General features: G+C 47.7%; 3 non-coding genes across 3 annotated transcripts; all 3 read right to left on the bottom strand.

Annotated features, from left to right (window-relative positions):
* Nucleotides 1-2,366: 2,366 nt before the first annotated feature.
* Nucleotides 2,367-2,440, bottom strand: TRNAI-AAU (transfer RNA isoleucine (anticodon AAU)). The gene has a single exon. It is a non-coding gene; the product is annotated as a tRNA-Ile (tRNA).
* Nucleotides 2,441-9,510: 7,070 nt separating this feature from the next.
* TRNAI-AAU (transfer RNA isoleucine (anticodon AAU)) lies at nucleotides 9,511-9,584 on the bottom strand. Its single transcript has one exon. It is a non-coding gene; the product is annotated as a tRNA-Ile (tRNA).
* A 3,487-nt stretch (nucleotides 9,585-13,071) lies between these two features.
* Nucleotides 13,072-13,145, bottom strand: TRNAI-AAU (transfer RNA isoleucine (anticodon AAU)). Its single transcript has one exon. It is a non-coding gene; the product is annotated as a tRNA-Ile (tRNA).
* Nucleotides 13,146-13,782: the final 637 nt, after the last annotated feature.

The following is a 13,782-nucleotide window of genomic DNA, read 5'->3' as shown; positions in this document are numbered from 1 at the left end:
AGGTGTCAGCATGGCTGGGGCTAGTCGGGGGTGAGTCCCCGGCAGGGCCCCGGCTTAGGAGCCTTTTCTGGAGACTGCCGGATCTCGGCCCATGCTAGCCCCAGCCCACTTAAAGCTCTGCCTCTAAGTATCAAAGACTGATGATGCTCCTTGAAATGTCTTTTTTCCGGGAAGTCACTTCTGTCCGTGTATCTCACCAGGAACTGGATGTGTTGCCTGCAGGTTACATATCGATTGCTGTGGTAGGTGCATTAACCCACTAGGCGAGCTTATTAGGTGTCAAACCTGGGACTTGCAAGACACACATGCACACAAACACATGCTGCAAAAAACTGGACTTCCTCTGAGGCATCAGGTTGAATGTTGGTGCATGTCCCTTCCTTCATCTAGTATTACTTCCATTGGCCAATGGCAACCATTTTCCACCCCAATGTTGAGGATATTTAGTTTCACAAAGAGAGATTAATCATTGGGGGTGCGAGGCATGTAAAATCTGGCCCAGCATTAAGTCTTTGTCTTCACCCTGGGGCGTATGTTGATATGGGCAGAGATGTCTCCTGCCACTGTACCCGGGGACGTCAGTTGGGGGTTGCTAGAGGTCGCATCTGCGACCTCTGAGGTCTCCCTTGCGACATCTGTGTTCTCCCTTGCAACCTCTTGAAAAAAGTTCTCTTTTTTTGTTTTTTTTGGGGGGGTTTTGTAATGCAAGCTCCTAGGCTGTGGCCAGCACCATGTAGCTCTTTACTTCTGGAGTGGCTGGCTTTCTTGTTCAGGGCTGTTAAGAAAAATAAGAACAATAAGAACAGGAGTGCCAAAAGTCTAACACTTTCAGCACTGACCCTAAATAAGAAAGAATAGGAATACCAAATAATGTGTCTTTCTGGAATGCTATACAATCATTGCTAGACTCATTAAAGGTTTATTTCAGGCACACTTCAGGGGGTGAGTCACTGATTTAGTCTGTTCTTAAACGCCTCAACTCAGCCTTTCATCTTTCTGAGGTCGATAAATGAGTACCAACACATGTTGGGTGATATTGGGTGTATATTTTTACAATATAAAGCGCTTAAGCGTAAGTGCTATATAATAACACATCATTATCATTTGGTCATGGACTTCTGCTTGCATTCACAGTAATTTGGGAATATGGGCCTATACACTCTGATCTTAACAATACATATGGCGATCCATTCTTGTATGAAATGTACATCACACTATAGTGATATTCTAACCATATTTTTCGTGGTGTACAATGCTATGTGATGCCACTTCCTGTTTCGTCAACGGGTGAAAGGTTGTGTTCCATCGCTTCCTGCGATATCACTTCAGGGCGGGGTCAAATGACATCACTTCCTGTGATGTCATCAGGGGGTCAAGGGTCGTGTGATGTCACTTCCGCTACCCCTGGCATTTTGGTGAAATGACGTCCCTTTGGTGTTGCTGCCTGTTAATGATTGCTTAAACACTCTCTGCTCTCAAAGCTGTGAGATTTGTTGTGCTCTTGCTTACTCCCCATTCCAAGCCGCTTCTACCCCGCCGTACTGAGCATCGTTGCGCAGTCATGCCTCCTGCCTGCAACATTTTCAGTTGAGTGGGTGACAGCCCTGTTATCATTTTCCAGATACCTTCTCCATTTACAGGAATTCTAATCAATTGCCTTTGCACTCACACATTTGCCGGGTATGGTTATCATTTGCACAGGTAATCAATCAGTTGCCATTTTTTGGCAATGACTGCCCAGGTCCCATAGCATTTGCCAGGATCAGAAGCTGGGCACGGCTAAGTGGGGCAGGGATGCTGCTGATAGGATATCCCAGCAGGTCCTTGACCTATTCCAAACAATGAGACCTTGTAGAGGATACCAAGTGGAAAGATTGGTACACAGTGATTTGATTGATGGGGGACCTGCAAAAAAGGGGGGATCCTCAGGGGGTGTCCAAAGTTTAAGTTACCCATGGCGGGCCAGAGGGGTGCTGTGCTGCGATGTTGGGCCCATCTCCTCCCCGCAGGGTGATCCGACTCCCACAATTCAGAAGCCAGAAGACTCCTGAGATGTCAGCACACTGCAAAGTTGGAGTGATGTTATCAATTTGGGACTGGCGGGAAATACCTGTGCTGCCACCGCCGGCTAAGAAGAGGACCACGGATAGACTGCCTTCTTGCAGTCCTTTTGCTACAGCACTAGGACATGTAGTCATTTCAGGAGCCAAAGAACTGTTTTTGGCATTAGCCAGAGGACGTCTTTGCTTATATTGTGCTATTACTCAGAATTCCACATCGGCTTATTATTTTACAGATTTCATATTCGTCCAATGAGAGTTCTTCATTCATGACGCTCCAATTTTAAAAGGAAACTTAAAAAGGTGTGGCCAGTACAGGGATCGAACCCGCGACCTTGGCGTTATTAGCACCACGCTCTAACCAACTGAGCTAACCGGCCATTAACACTCACGGTCACAGCAACAGCTACTAGCAGCCGCTGTCAGCAGAAAAATGTTCTTAGTACATTCCTATTGAGCCCTTAGCGCCTGCGGTCAGCACATGGGAAGGCGACTTGCAGCCCATGATACGCGCCTGACAAGATGGAGCAGGTGACATCTAGACCATTCTTTGGCATGCACTGGATAAGAGCATTTGCACAAGATGTCGTCTTTGGGCCAGTTACAACCACTTTTGGGAAGGCTTACTGCTGCCACGGACTGCTGCCATTATAGACTCCATGCTCGAGGCTACATTATGAGGGGCAGCTGTCCTGGCCAAGCCTCAATGCCTAATGACTATAGAGTTGCTCCATATATAATACTAGTCCAATTTAGGTATTTTGCACCACAAAGTTATTTGCCACTTGGCTTACTTATGGCAACCTATTCTAAAGTCACTTCCAAGGTGACTCTAAGCAGTGCTTTAAGTGGGATTAGAAATTGAGGGGGGCTCTCGTTAGGGGGCGTGGCCTAGGCATGGGTGTGCTTAGTCCACGCCCCCATCAAGAACCCCCCTCACCTAAGAGTTGGGGGCTGCTAAAAGAAGCAGAGCTGGGATGCACTGGCATTATTACCTTTAATGCGCACAGCCCCTCCTTTTAAACAAAAGAAGCGGCTAAGCGGAGCAAAGGTGTGACCCCAGAATGCCACAGCACACACCCAGCAGGCAGCCTTTTCATTCAAGGAGCCACATGCTGCAATGCTTTACCACAGGCTCCTTGAATGAAAGTGATGCCTGCTGCTGATGGCCCTGTACTCTGAAACAGGAGGAGGTCTGAACTGCCCAGCTTGCCTTTTGTTTCTGAGTAAATAGCCATCAGCCAGCGTGAGTAGCGCAGGGGCTTCATGCTGGGTGATGGCTATTTACTCAGAAACAAAAGGAGGCCTGGCAGTCCAGCCCTCCTCCTGTTTCAGAGTACAGAGCCACCAGGCAGCCCGCACTGGACGGTTGCACCTGCTGCTTGCAGGTGACAGCACTTCGGTTTAGAAAAAAAGAAAAGGCAATTACTTTTTTTCTAATCCGTAGTGCTGACACCTGCAGGCAGCTTGTGTAACCGTGCAGCCGCTGCACGGGCGGCCTCAGGTGTCAGCATGGCTGGGGCTAGTCGGGGGTGAGTCCCCGGCAGGGCCCCGGCTTAGGAGCCTTTTCTGGAGACTGCCGGATCTCGGCCCATGCTAGCCCCAGCCCACTTAAAGCTCTGCCTCTAAGTATCAAAGACTGATGATGCTCCTTGAAATGTCTTTTTTCCGGGAAGTCACTTCTGTCCGTGTATCTCACCAGGAACTGGATGTGTTGCCTGCAGGTTACATATCGATTGCTGTGGTAGGTGCATTAACCCACTAGGCGAGCTTATCAGGTGTCAAACCTGGGACTTGCAAGACACACATGCACACAAACACATGCTGCAAAAAACTGGACTTCCTCTGAGGCATCAGGTTGAATGTTGGTGCATGTCCCTTCCTTCATCTAGTATTACTTCCATTGGCAAATGGCAACCATTTTCCACCCCAATGTTGAGGATATTTAGTTTCACAAAAAGAGATTAATCATTGGGGGTGCGAGGCATGTAAAATCTGGCCCAGCATTAAGTCTTTGTCTTCACCCTGGGGCGTATGTTGATATGGGCAGAGATGTCTCCTGCCACTGTACCCGGGGACGTCAGTTGGGGGTTGCTAGAGGTCGCATCTGCGACCTCTGAGGTCTCCCTTGCGACATCTGTGTTCTCCCTTGCAACCTCTTGAAAAAAGTTCTCTTTTTTTGTTTTTTTGGGGGGGGGTTTTGTAATGCAAGCTCCTAGGCTGTGGCCAGCACCATGTAGCTCTTTACTTCTGGAGTGGCTGGCTTTCTTGTTCAGGGCCGTTAAAAAAAATAAGAAAAATAAGAACAGGAGTGCCAAAAGTCTAACACTTTCAGCACTGACCCTAAATAAGAAAGAATAGGAATACCAAATAATGCGTCTTTCTGGAATGCTATACAATCATTGATAGACTCATTAAAGGTTTATTCAGGCACACTTCAGGGGGTGAGTCACTGATTTAGTCTGTTCTTAAACGCCTCAACTCAGCCTTTCATCTTTCAGAGGTCGATAAATGAGTACCAACACATGTTGGGTGATATTGGGTGTATATTTTTACAATATAAAGCGCTTAAGCGTAAGTGCTATATAATAACACATCATTATCATTTGGTCATGGACTTCTGCTTGCATTCACAGTAATTTGGGAATATGGGCCTATACACTCTGATCTTAACAATACATATGGCGATCCATTCTTGTATGAAATGTACATCACACTATAGTGATATTCTAACCATATTTTTCGTGGTGTACAATGCTATGTGATGCCACTTCCTGTTTCGTCAACGGGTGAAAGGTTGTGTTCCATCGCTTCCTGCGATATCACTTCAGGGTGGGGTCAAATGACATCACTTCCTGTGATGTCATCAGGGGGTCAAGGGTCGTGTGATGTCACTTCCGCTACCCCTGCATTTTGGTGAAATGACGTCCCTTTGGTGTTGCTGGCTGTTAATGATTGCTTAAACACTCTCTGCTCTCAAAGCTGTGAGATTTGTTGTGCTCTTGCTTACTCCCCATTCCAAGCCGCTTCTACCCCGCCGTACTGAGCATCGTTGCGCAGTCATGCCTCCTGCCTGCAACATTTTCAGTTGAGTGGGTGACAGCCCTGTTATCATTTTCCAGATACCTTCTCCATTTACAGGAATTCTAATCAATTGCCTTTGCACTCACACATTTGCCGGGTATGGTTATCATTTGCACAGGTAATCAATCAGTTGCCATTTTTTGGCAATGACTGCCCAGGTCCCATAGCATTTGCCAGGATCAGAAGCTGGGCACGGCTAAGTGGGGCAGGGATGCTGCTGATAGGATATCCCAGCAGGTCCTTGACCTATTCCAAACAATGAGACCTTGTAGAGGATACCAAGTGGAAAGATTGGTACACAGCGATTTGATTGATGGGGGACCTGCAAAAAAGGGGGGATCCTCAGGGGGTGTCCAAAGTTTAAGTTACCCATGGCGGGCCAGAGGGGTGCTGTGCTGCGATGTTGGGCCCATCTCCTCCCCGCAGGGTGATCCGACTCCCACAATTCAGAAGCCAGAAGACTCCTGAGATGTCAGCACACTGCAAAGTTGGAGTGATGTTATCAATTTGGGACTGGCGGGAAATACCTGTGCTGCCACCACCGGCTAAGAAGAGGAGGACCACGGATAGACTGCCTTCTTGCAGTCCTTTTGCTACAGCACTAGGACATGTAGTAATTTCAGGAGCCAAAGAACTGTTTTTGGCATTAGCCAGAGGACGTCTTTGCTTATATTGTGCTATTACTCAGAATTCCACATCGGCTTATTATTTTACAGATTTCATATTCGTCCAATGAGAGTTCTTCATTCATGACGCTCCAATTTTAAAACGAAACTTAAAAAGGTGTGGCCAGTACGGGGATCGAACCCGTGACCTTGGCGTAATTAGCACGACGCTCTAACCAACTGAGCTAACCGGCCATTAATACTCTGGGTCACAGCAACAGCTACTAGCATCCGCTGTCAGCAGAAAAATGTTCTTAGTACATTCCTATTGAGCCCTTAGCGCCTACAGTCAGCACATGGGAAGGCGACTTGCAGCCCATGAGACGCGCCTGACAAGATGGAGCAGGTGACATCTAGACCATTCTTTGGCATGCACTGGATAAGAGCATTTGCACAAGATGTCGTCTTTGGGCCAGTTACAACCACTTTTGGAAAGGCTTACTGCTGCCACGGACTGCTGCCATTATAGACTCCACGCTCGAGGCTACATTATGAGGGGCAGCTGTCCTGGCCAAGCCTCAATGTCTAATGACTATAGAGTTGCTCCATATATAATACTAGTCCAATTTAGGTATTTTGCACCACAAAGTTATTTGCCACTTGGCTTACTTATGGCAACCTATTCTAAAGTCACTTACAAGGTGACTCTAAGCAGTGCTTTAAGTGGGATTAGAAATTGAGGGGGGCTCTCGTTAGGGGGCGTGGCCTAGGCATGGGTGTGCTTAGTCCACGCCCCCATCAAGAACCCCCCTCACCTAAGAGTTGGGGGCTGCTAAAAGAAGCAGAGCTGGGATGCACTGGCATTATTACCTTTAATGCGCACAGCCCCTCCTTTTAAACAAAAGAAGCGGCTAAGCGGAGCAAAGGTGTGACCCCAGAATGCCACAGCACACACCCAGCAGGCAGCCTTTTCATTCAAGGAGCCACATGCTGCAATGCTTTACCACAGGCTCCTTGAATGAAAGTGATGCCTGCTGCTGATGGCTCTGTACTCTGAAACAGGAGGAGGTCTGAACTGCCCAGCTTGCCTTTTGTTTCTGAGTAAATAGCCATCAGCCAGCGTAAGTAGCGCAGGGGCTTCATGCTGGGTGATGGCTATTTACTCAGAAACAAAAGGAGGCCTGGCAGTCCAGCCCTCCTCCTGTTTCAGAGTACAGAGCCACCAGGCAGCCTGCACTGGACGGTTGCACCTGCTGCTTGCAGGTGACAGCACTTTGGTTTAGAAAAAAAGAAAAGGCAATTACTTTTTTTCTAATCCGTAGTGCTGACACCTGCAGGCAGCTTGTGTAACCGTGCAGCCGCTGCACGGGCGGCCTCAGGTGTCAGCATGGCTGGGGCTAGTCCGGGATGAGTCCCCGGCAGGGCCCCGGCTTAGGAGCCTTTTCTGGAGACTGCCGGATCTCGGCCCATGCTAGCCCCAGCACACTTAAAGCTCTGCCTCTAAGTATCAAAGACTGATGATGCTCCTTGAAATGTCTTTTTTACGGGAAGTCACTTCTGTCTGTGTATCTCACCAGGAACTGGATGTGTTGCCTGCAGGTTACATATAGATTGCTGTGGTAGGTGCATTAACCCACTAGGCGAGCTTATCAGGTGTCAAACCTGGGACTTGCAAGACACACATGAACACAACACATGCTGCAAAAAACTGGACTTCCTCTGAGGCATCAGGTTGAATGTTGGTGCATGTCCCTTCCTTCATCTAGTATTACTTCCATTGGCCAATGGCAACCATTTTCCACCCCAATGTTGAGGATATTTAGTTTCACAAAGAGAGATTAATCATTGGGGGTGCGAGGCATGTAAAATCTGGCCCAGCATTAAGTCTTTGTCTTCACCCTGGGGCGTATGTTGATATGGGCAGAGATGTCTCCTGCCACTGTACCCGGGGACGTCAGTTGGGGGTTGCTAGAGGTCGCATCTGCGACCTCTGAGGTCTCCCTTGCGACATCTGTGTTCTCCCTTGCAACCTCTTGAAAAAAGTTCTCTTTTTTTGTTTTTTTGGGGGGGGGGGGGGTTGTAATGCAAGCTCCTAGGCTGTGGCCAGCACCATGTAGCTCTTTACTTCTGGAGTGGCTGGCTTTCTTGTTCAGGGCCGTTAAAAAAAATAAGAACAATAAGAACAGGAGTGCCAAAAGTCTAACACTTTCGGCACTGACCCTAAATAAGAAAGAATAGGAATACCAAATAATGTGTCTTTCTGGAATGCTATACAATCATTGATAGACTCATTAAAGGTTTATTTCAGGCACACTTCAGGGGGTGAGTCACTGATTTAGTCTGTTCTTAAATGCCTCAACTCAGCCTTTCATCTTTCTGAGGTCGATAAATGAGTACCAACACATGTTGGGTGATATTGGGTGTATATTTTTACAATATAAAGCGCTTAAGCGTAAGTGCTATATAATAACACATCATTATCATTTGGTCATGGACTCCTGCTTGCATTCACAGTAATTTGGGAATATGGGCCTATACACTCTGATCTTAACAATACATATGGCGATCCATTCTTGTATGAAATGTACATCACATTATGTACATCACACTATAGTGATATTGTAACCATATTTTTCGTGGTGTACAATGCTATGTGATGCCACTTGCTGTTTCGTCAACGGGTGAAAGGTTGTGTTCCATCGCTTCCTGCGATATCACTTCAGGGTGGGGTCAAATGACATCACTTCCTGTGATGTCATCAGGGGGTCAAGGGTCGTGTGATGTCACTTCCGCTACCCCTGGCATTTTGGTGAAATGACGTCCCTTTGGTGTTGCTGCCTGTTAATGATTGCTTAAACACTCTCTGCTCTCAAAGCTGTGAGATTTGTTGTGCTCTTGCTTACTCCCATTCCAAGCCGCTTCTACCCCGCCGTAATTAGCATCGTTGCGCAGTCATGCCTCCTGCCTGCAACATTTTCAGTTGAGTGGGTGACAGCCCTGTTATCATTTGCCAGATGCCTTCTCCATTTACAGGAATTGTAATCAATTGCCTTTGCACTCACACATTTGCCGGGCATGGTTATCATTTGCACAGGTAATCAATCAGTTGCCATTCTTTGGCAATGACTGCCCAGGTCCCATAGCATTTGCCAGGATCAGAAGCTGGGCACGGCTAAGTGGGGCAGGGATGCTGCTGATAGGATATCCCAGCAGGTCCTTGACCTATTCCAAACAATGAGACCTTGTAGAGGAAACCAAGAGGAAAGATTGGTACACAGCGATTTGATTGATGGGGGGCCTGCAAAAAGGGGGGATTCTCAGGGGGTGTCCAAAGTTTAAGTTACACATGGCGGGCCAGAGGGGTGCTGTGCTGCGATGTTGGGCCCATCTCCTCCCCGTAGGGTGATCCGACTCCCACAATTCAGAAGCCAGAAGACTCCTGAGATGTCAGCACACTGCAAAGTTGGAGTGATGTTATCAATTTGGGACTGGCGGGAAATACCTGTGCTGCCACCGCCGGCTAAGAAGAGGAGGACCACGGATAGACTGCCTTCTTGCAGTCCTTTTACTACAGCACTAGGACATGTAGTCATTTCAGGAGCCAAAGAACTGTTTTTGGCATTAGCCAGAGGACGTCTTTGCTTATATTGTGCTATTACTCAGAATTCCACATCGGCTTATTATTTTACAGATTTCATATTCGTCCAATGAGAGTTCTTCATTCATGACGCTCCAATTTTAAAAGGAAACTTAAAAAGGTGTGGCCAGTACGGGGATCGAACCCGCGACCTTGGCGTTATTAGCACCACGCTCTAACCAACTGAGCTAACCGGCCATTAATACTCATGGTCACAGCAACAGCTACTAGCAGCCACTGTCAGTAGAAAAATGTTCTTAGTACATTCCTATTGAGCCCTTAGCGCCTACAGTTAGCACATGGGAAGGCGTCTTGCAGCCCATGAGACGCGCCTGACAAGATGGAGCAGGTGACATCTAGACCATTCTTTGGCATGCACTGAATAAGAGCATTTGCACAAGATGTCGTCTTTGGGCCAGTTACAACCACTTTTGGGAAGGCTTACTGCTGCCACGGACTGCTGCCATTATAGACTCCACGCTCGAGGCTACATTATGAGGGGCAGCTGTTCTGGCCAAGCCTCAATGCCTAATGACTATAGAGTTGCTCCATATATAATACTAGTCCAATTTAGGTATTTTGCACCACAAAGTTATTTGCCACTTGGCTTACTTATGGCAACCTATTCTAAAGTCACTTCCAAGGTGACTCTAAGCAGTGCTTTAAGTGGGATTAGAAATTGAGGGGGGCTCTCGTTAGGGGGCGTGGCCTAGGCATGGGTGTGCTTAGTCCACGCCCCCATCAAGAACCCCCCTCACCTAAGAGTTGGGGGCTGCTAAAAGAAGCAGAGCTGGGATACACTGGCATTATTACCTTTAATGCGCACAGCCCCTCCTTTTAAACAAAAGAAGCGGCTAAGCGAGCAAAGGTGTGACCCCAGAATGCCACAGCACACACCCAGCAGGCAGCCTTTTCATTCAAGGAGTCACATGCTGCAATGCTTTACCACAGGCTCCTTGAATGAAAGTGATGCCTGCTGCTGATGGCTCTGTACTCTGAAACAGGAGGAGGTCTGAACTGCCCAGCTTGCCTTTTGTTTCTGAGTAAATAGCCATCAGCCAGCGTGAGTAGCGCAGGGGCTTCATGCTGGGTGATGGCTATTTACTCAGAAACAAAAGGAGGCCTGGCAGTCCAGCCCTCCTCCTGTTTCAGAGTACAGAGCCACCAGGCAGCCCGCACTGGACGGTTGCACCTGCTGCTTGCAGGTGACAGCACTTCGGTTTAGAAAAAAAGAAAAGGCAATTACTTTTTTTCTAATCCATAGTGCTGACACCTGCAGGCAGCTTGTGTAACCGTGCAGCCGCTGCACGGGCGGCCTCAGGTGTCAGCATGGCTGGGGCTAGTCGGGGGTGAGTCCCCGGCAGGGCCCCGGCTTAGGAGCCTTTTCTGGAGACTGCCGGATCTCGGCCCATGCTAGCCCCAGCCCACTTAAAGCTCTGCCTCTAAGTATCAAAGACTGATGATGCTCCTTGAAATGTCTTTTTTCCGGGAAGTCACTTCTGTCCGTGTATCTCACCAGGAACTGGATGTGTTGCCTGCAGGTTACATATCGATTGCTGTGGTAGGTGCATTAACCCACTAGGCGAGCTTATCAGGTGTCAAACCTGGGACTTGCAAGACACACATGCACACAAACACATGCTGCAAAAAACTGGACTTCCTCTGAGGCATCAGGTTGAATGTTGGTGCATGTCCCTTCCTTCATCTAGTATTACTTCCATTGGCCAATGGCAACCATTTTCCACCCCAATGTTGAGGATATTTAGTTTCACAAAGAGAGATTAATCATTGGGGGTGCGAGGCATGTAAAATCTGGCCCAGCATTAAGTCTTTGTCTTCACCCTGGGGCGTATGTTGATATGGGCAGAGATGTCTCCTGCCACTGTACCCGGGGACGTCAGTTGGGGGTTGCTAGAGGTCGCATCTGCGACCTCTGAGGTCTCCCTTGCGACATCTGTGTTCTCCCTTGCAACCTCTTGAAAAAAGTTCTCTTTTTTTGTTTTTTTTGGGGGGGTTTTGTAATGCAAGCTCCTAGGCTGTGGCCAGCACCATGTAGCTCTTTACTTCTGGAGTGGCTGGCTTTCTTGTTCAGGGCTGTTAAGAAAAATAAGAACAATAAGAACAGGAGTGCCAAAAGTCTAACACTTTCAGCACTGACCCTAAATAAGAAAGAATAGGAATACCAAATAATGTGTCTTTCTGGAATGCTATACAATCATTGCTAGACTCATTAAAGGTTTATTTCAGGCACACTTCAGGGGGTGAGTCACTGATTTAGTCTGTTCTTAAACGCCTCAACTCAGCCTTTCATCTTTCTGAGGTCGATAAATGAGTACCAACACATGTTGGGTGATATTGGGTGTATATTTTTACAATATAAAGCGCTTAAGCGTAAGTGCTATATAATAACACATCATTATCATTTGGTCATGGACTTCTGCTTGCATTCACAGTAATTTGGGAATATGGGCCTATACACTCTGATCTTAACAATACATATGGCGATCCATTCTTGTATGAAATGTACATCACACTATAGTGATATTCTAACCATATTTTTCGTGGTGTACAATGCTATGTGATGCCACTTCCTGTTTCGTCAACGGGTGAAAGGTTGTGTTCCATCGCTTCCTGCGATATCACTTCAGGGCGGGGTCAAATGACATCACTTCCTGTGATGTCATCAGGGGGTCAAGGGTCGTGTGATGTCACTTCCGCTACCCCTGGCATTTTGGTGAAATGACGTCCCTTTGGTGTTGCTGCCTGTTAATGATTGCTTAAACACTCTCTGCTCTCAAAGCTGTGAGATTTCTTGTGCTCTTGCTTACTCCCCATTCCAAGCCGCTTCTACCCCGCCGTACTGAGCATCGTTGCGCAGTCATGCCTCCTGCCTGCAACATTTTCAGTTGAGTGGGTGACAGCCCTGCTATCATTTTCCAGATACCTTCTCCATTTACAGGAATTCTAATCAATTGCCTTTGCACTCACACATTTGCCGGGTATGGTTATCATTTGCACAGGTAATCAATCAGTTGCCATTTTTTGGCAATGACTGCCCAGGTCCCATAGCATTTGCCAGGATCAGAAGCTGGGCACGGCTAAGTGGGGCAGGGATGCTGCTGATAGGATATCCCAGCAGGTCCTTGACCTATTCCAAACAATGAGACCTTGTAGAGGATACCAAGTGGAAAGATTGGTACACAGCGATTTGATTGATGGGGGACCTGCAAAAAAGGGGGGATCCTCAGGGGGTGTCCAAAGTTTAAGTTACCCATGGCGGGCCAGAGGGGTGCTGTGCTGCGATGTTGGGCCCATCTCCTCCCCGCAGGGTGATCCGACTCCCACAATTCAGAAGCCAGAAGACTCCTGAGATGTCAGCACACTGCAAAGTTGGAGTGATGTTATCAATTTGGGACTGGCGGGAAATACCTGTGCTGCCACCGCCGGCTAAGAAGAGGACCACGGATAGACTGCCTTCTTGCAGTCCTTTTGCTACAGCACTAGGACATGTAGTCATTTCAGGAGCCAAAGAACTGTTTTTGGCATTAGCCAGAGGACGTCTTTGCTTATATTGTGCTATTACTCAGAATTCCACATCGGCTTATTATTTTACAGATTTCATATTCGTCCAATGAGAGTTCTTCATTCATGACGCTCCAATTTTAAAAGGAAACTTAAAAAGGTGTGGCCAGTACAGGGATCGAACCCGCGACCTTGGCGTTATTAGCACCACGCTCTAACCAACTGAGCTAACCGGCCATTAACACTCACGGTCACAGCAACAGCTACTAGCAGCCGCTGTCAGCAGAAAAATGTTCTTAGTACATTCCTATTGAGCCCTTAGCGCCTGCGGTCAGCACATGGGAAGGCGACTTGCAGCCCATGATACGCGCCTGACAAGATGGAGCAGGTGACATCTAGACCATTCTTTGGCATGCACTGGATAAGAGCATTTGCACAAGATGTCGTCTTTGGGCCAGTTACAACCACTTTTGGGAAGGCTTACTGCTGCCACGGACTGCTGCCATTATAGACTCCATGCTCGAGGCTACATTATGAGGGGCAGCTGTCCTGGCCAAGCCTCAATGCCTAATGACTATAGAGTTGCTCCATATATAATACTAGTCCAATTTAGGTATTTTGCACCACAAAGTTATTTGCCACTTGGCTTACTTATGGCAACCTATTCTAAAGTCACTTCCAAGGTGACTCTAAGCAGTGCTTTAAGTGGGATTAGAAATTGAGGGGGGCTCTCGTTAGGGGGCGTGGCCTAGGCATGGGTGTGCTTAGTCCACGCCCCCATCAAGAACCCCCCTCACCTAAGAGTTGGGGGCTGCTAAAAGAAGCAGAGCTGGGATACACTGGCATTATTACCTTTAATGCGCACAGCCCCTCC

The sequence above is a fragment of the Ambystoma mexicanum genome, chromosome 1p, assembly GCF_040938575.1.
Source record: "Ambystoma mexicanum isolate Mex_15411 chromosome 1p, UKY_AmexF1_1, whole genome shotgun sequence".
Lineage (NCBI taxonomy): Eukaryota > Metazoa > Chordata > Amphibia > Caudata > Ambystomatidae > Ambystoma > Ambystoma mexicanum.
This window is presented reverse-complemented; position numbering and strand designations above follow the sequence as displayed.